The sequence below is a fragment of the Pundamilia nyererei genome, unplaced genomic scaffold, assembly GCF_000239375.1.
Source record: "Pundamilia nyererei isolate P.nyererei 1_Seehausen unplaced genomic scaffold, PunNye1.0 scaffold00171, whole genome shotgun sequence".
In the NCBI taxonomy this organism is placed as follows: domain Eukaryota; kingdom Metazoa; phylum Chordata; class Actinopteri; order Cichliformes; family Cichlidae; genus Pundamilia; species Pundamilia nyererei.
In genome coordinates, this window is record NW_005187572.1 from 680,063 (window position 1) to 685,714 (window position 5,652).

General features: G+C 41.6%; 1 protein-coding gene across 3 annotated transcripts in view; it reads left to right on the forward strand.

Annotated features, from left to right (window-relative positions):
- LOC102206420 (ras and Rab interactor 2) overlaps positions 1 to 5,652 on the forward strand; it is a 40,543-nt gene that overhangs the window by 13,954 nt on the left and 20,937 nt on the right. The gene's annotated exons all lie outside the window — the stretch shown is intronic.

Genomic DNA, 5,652 nt, shown 5'->3' on the forward strand with positions numbered 1-5,652 from the left:
TGCTGTTCGACAGCAACGGTGCTGGTTTCTGATGATCTTGAATATCTGAACGTTTGATTTGGGAAAGATTCCAGGCTTGGGATCTTGCATATAGTTTCTTTAAAAAAAGTTTTGATTGTCCACATTTGTCTATTGACAATCACAAATAATTTCATAGACCCCTGTTCAGTAATCTTTTTTCTTCTTACCATTTTTGAGACAGACTCATGAATCTCTTCATGATTTTTTTTTATTAGTATTTTTAAAGCACTCATCAGAGTCTGTTTGGATTTATGCACTCTGGGATTTCTTTATCCTGTTGAGGTTTTATCTTAACTTTAAATTCTCACCATTATTAATTCTGACTAAGCACTTTTCCTTCATATAATCAGGAAATATGGACTGTTGACTGATGAAATACCAGAGTGGATCAGTGTGTTTGACAGTTTTCCTCCACTTTCTGCCATGCATCGAAGAAGTTCTGGAAATGAACAAAACCAGCTGCTCTTCCTGGCAGCCTGACAAACACACTCACAGGACTCATAAAAACCTCTCTCTGTCCACTCCTCTCTCTCCCTTTCATCTTCATCTTCTCCTAATTTCTTCTGTTTTCTTTCTCTTCTGCAATCAGTTGCATATTTTTGCTCCAAGTGTCACTCAGATGTGAAAACCTTTTCATGCAGTGCCTGTATGTACTGTTGTAGTCTTGTGTTATGAAAAGACCTGATCTATTTCTCGAGAGTTAACACATGACAGTAAATCTGTTTCCTCGCTGCTTCTGATTTCCTCAGTCATCTTTCAGTGCCCTAAACATTTTATTTTGTGTGTGAGCCTTGGTCAGTGTTAGACGGATTGTCCTAACCTTGTGGTATAAAACCCTGATTTAACTCTGAGGCTGACCTTTAACTTCATCTAATGCCTGAGCCACGCAGGCCTAGATACTATTAAGCGACTTCTCCCTGGCAAACATGGGGTGTTAAGGGAAAACGTGTATTTCCCAACTGGTGATGAGTGGTTACTGCCTGTTGCTGGGTGAAATTGGTTGCAAAAATGGTGCAGCATTAAAAACCAGCCTATGATTGCTTCGGGGCTAGCAGATTGCCCCAACCGTCCGTTTGCACGGAAGATTGTAACATTTACTCTGCAAACTGTGGCAAAGCTTGAAAAAGTGAAGACCTGACATGAGAAACCTTCACAGTAAAAGATGTTCCTTTGTGAGTATCTCTGCTATGGCAAGGTTTTACTTTTACTTTGAAGCCGATCCATGCCACAGCTTTCACAGTTTCACAACAGCTTGGAGAATATTAGGCAAGCGTTTGCAGACAACTGGACGTCTTCCTTGCTTCCAACTACTGGAAACCACAGGATCTTCTAGCGCAGTGTTTCCCAACCACTGTGCTGCAGCACATAGGTGTGCCGTGGAAGATTATCTGGTTCCACCTGAGTAGTACTGATTAGTACTCTAAGTGATCAGCATAACAGCAGAACAGTTATTCTCCTCCACTAGAGGGCAGTAAAACTACCTGCTCTAATTAAATGGCTTCTCAACTGTCAGTAAAACAGAAGAAGAGGAAGAAGAAATGACATAATAGCCGAGCTTTGAGACCACAGTGGTAATAGCAATAGCAAAATTTTCAAATAAATATTTGAAAAGAAAAGGTGGTCAGTCTGAGCTGGGTCCTGGAAAAAGTTCCGATCCAGATGAAGCATGAGCAGTGGTCAGAAGAAAGCAATTCCTCTGTACCTGATGCACGGAGAAAAATGATCAATATGCTTGTTGTGACATTTTAGTTTTGTGGTGTGCCGTGTGATTTCTCTAATGTGAAATATGTGCCGTGGTTCCAAAATGTTGGGGAATGCTGTTCTAGCACCACACTTTTCCCTGGTGACCAGTGGTTGTCAATGAGCAGTCTCTAGGCCTGTATGACTGGGACATGAGCACGTGCGTACAGGTAGATGGATTCATTTGTACCTTGCTTCATGAACCAGGGTTGTGTTCTCAGACAGCTGTTATTCATTTTATAATGTTGGTCCAAATGTCCCTGCAGCAAACCTTCATTTCTATGCTGATGATATAGTGATGCTCCTCTGCACCACCACAACAGGCTCCCAGCAGCACCTGTGTGTGTGTGTGTGTGTGTGTGTGTGTGTGTGTGTGTGTGTGTGTGTGTGTGTGTGTGTGTGTGTGTGCCCTCTACCGGCAAGTCAGTTGTGTAAAAGAGATTTTTATATACAGTCTTTTAATGAAAAGTTGATTTTTCATGTAGAATCTTTTACATGCACGAGGTCATCTCTCCACTATGGTTTGATTCTGAAGCTGCCTTATATGTGCAAACTTTTTATTATTAGATTTTGTTTTTTTCTTCACACGTTTCACATTTCTCTGGCATTATGGTGCTTATACTTTAATTCTGCACCCCTGAAAGCCTACTAGGAATAACACTTGAAGCTCTTTTCTGTTCTGGGCAGTTTCTCCCAGAGGGCAGTGAGGATGGTCTCTGCATATGCAGCTACCCTTGGAAAACCTGGAAACTATTCTCATGGATGTCAAACCACAACTTTCTTGAAACATACTGAAGTGTCATTTCTTGCCTATAGGGAGGTCGTCAGATGTCGTCTTTATCAGGGGAAAGAGTTGAGATACAAAAAACTTAAAGTATATATATGTGTATAAATGACAGGACATACATAAAAGAAAGCCTAAAAGTTCTTCTTTTCTGGCTTTGTAAAATGTGGGCTTTTAAAAAAAGAAAACAAAGATTTGTTAGTGATGTAACAAATCCTTATTATGTGTATTATGCCCACTAGCCCTGAAGTGATTGCATCAGCTCAGTTTATCTGTATGATATATCAGTGCCCTGCACAGAGGAATGAGTAAAAACCCCTTTGAAAGTAAAAGAGACGTCTTTAGACCAGACCAGCAACTCAGAAACAAAGTCACACTTTTAATTTCCTTTGCAGCTTTTTCCATCTTTAATAACCCTGTGAAAGCGCTCTGTACGCGTCTGTGTGTCAAAACCAAACACATAGTTTCCCGTTGACTCCATCCATGGCTTTAACAGCAGCTCATGCAGTGAATCAATTACGTCTACGCGCACACGCACACGCACACACACACGCACGCACACACACACGCACACACGTGCATTGCTGAAGGAGCTGTGTTTGAGCGCTTCAGTCTGCCTTTGCTCTGCATACCTGTGCTGTTAAGAATAAACTATAATGAATGAAAATAAACCCTGTTTATAAAGCTCTGTATAAATCAGTGAGTGCTTTTTTATGGATGTGGGTGATTTTTCTCTAAAGGTCATCAGTGTGACATAAGGCCTGTGTGGGTATCATCGTTAGAGTTCTCTGCCCAGATCCAGTCACTCAGCAGCGCTCGTGCTCACTGACCTTTGTTTTATCGGTCAGGAATTTCCCATGTCTGCTCTTCTGGCTCACTTTCTACTTTCGCATTCATATAATTCAGTGCCCGTCTCAACAATATGTAATAACTAATGTTTCTCCTTCTTTCCGTCACTGGATAAACTCAGGATATGAGGCTCTGCAGAGAAAAAAAGTTCATGTATGATTCTGTAACATGGAAACCATTTTAAAGGCTAGAAGGTGACATTAGGATAAGCAGACTGATGCCACGCTCACGTATGCTCTACGACTTGACTGGACTCTGGCTTTAACTACAAAGACGAAGGGGAAACTTTTAACCTGGTACTGTCCAACACCAGCCTGACAAATTCCAACTTTATTATGTGATTCCCACTAGCCTTAAAACATTTTGTGCATTATAACTGGAAACTGTTTCCAACAACAAACATATGGTGTATTTTACTCCCTCCCATGTTATCTTTTGGCTAATACAAACTCAGATAATTACATTACATTACAGCTGATGATGTCAGGTAACACTACACACCTGAAACAACTTAACGCTCATCCATGTGACGCTGGCGCTCTGGCAGAGGGAGCTGCCAGCTTTGTTTTTGTCTCCGAGTTGGTTTAGTGGCTTGAATTTCAACTGGATCTGTCATCAGGAACACTGTAAACAATGCGGTCTGAAGTGGTGTAATCTTTGTCAGCAGCATGGGAGAGCGCTCGTTAGTTCTTTAGAAGGATGAAACATGAGAGCAAATGTTTTCCTTTCTGGGATTACCCGTGCTAATTAAAGGTTCATGCTGTTCAAACTTCCACTTTGCTATTTTCTAGCTTCTACTTCTACATTTCTTACATTTCTTGATTGAAAATTGATGCTTTGAAGCATGAAATCTTTGGCTGTTTTGTCCAGCTTTGGTCAGCCTCTGTCTCCACCCAGGCTCCGGCTGAGAGCTCCTTCTCTGGGTTTGAGATATTAGTTGTTTGGTGTTGCAGTATCACTGGGGATCGGCTCGTGTTGTGTAACAGAGTTTTGACCTGATGCAAAGCTGTGGGAGTCTGTGGCTTTTACAGAGCTGGCTCCACTTAGTCCTGTGAGGGGGGGTTGAAGGTCCTGTGGTGGCTGTGGTCTGGCCTGGAGCCCAGTTTAGGGAAGAATGTTTGGAGAAGGATGCCTCCTGCTGGTTATAATGTATAATGGGCGCGCTAGTTCATAAAATCTTTACAAATGTGCCGTTTCTGTGATGATACACATCCTTCTGGCATATTTTCCCTAAATGTTGCATTTTAATGTAGAATATCAGAAAGATAAGTACTGTAGGCTTTCAGGAGCAGCCCTGTTTGCACTGTTTGACCCAGATAATCAGTGAAAAGCATCCAGATTTCAACATCTGCTCTGATACGACGAGGAGGCTCTGAACCCCTGGGAGTTCTCTAAAATGTGCAGTGAGGGAATGCGGAAATTGCAGTGAAAAAAGACAACATGAAATCAGTTACATTTTTATGCAGCCAAACAGTTTTCAGCTCCAGTACATTTTGGAGTAAATTGCACACAGTTGTTCCGATACAGGAATTAATTTTGAATGCAGACGACTCAGAGATAATGTGTGGGGTGAAAGGGGCACACGTTTGCTTTAAAATAAAAGGAAGTTGCAACAGTTTTTGTTGCTGGTTCCTCTGATTTTACCAGCTTACTGTGAAAGTGAGTCAGAGCTTGGAGAGAAAAACGTACATGAACTATGGGTGAAATACAGTGGAACAAGTTGAAATCTAAAGGTACGCAAATGCAACATTATTGATTCAGTTTGGGCTGTTTTCCTCGATATTGATCATAAATAAACATCCGGAAATCTGAGCAGACCTCAAAGACTAAAAGATGGAAGAATTCACATTTTTGAAAATTCAGCCGACTTGTTGACACTGTTGAGTTTTTGGAGCCAGTATGGATCATATTTGATCCAGATGATCCAAAGTTTTATTTTTGAAGCCTGGAGGTGAGGATGCTGTTACTGTTACCATCTTTGAAGCCACGTGTCATGAAAAAGGGCTGATCAGACACTGCTCACCTGTACAGTAAACACCAAACACTCACTGCGCCCACCCGAGGCGATGTCTGCGAGTCCACTCACCTTTTATAAAGGTGTCACAGAAGCAAGTCTCCAGTCTGCGCTGGGTTCTCATTTTTTTTGTTTTTGTTTGTTTGTTTGTTTTTTGAGGAAAGCAGGAAGTCCGACACAGAGACTCTGCCAAAAGCTCTCGCAGTTTCGTTTCAGGAGTTTAAGGAAAGGAACAGAAACACAC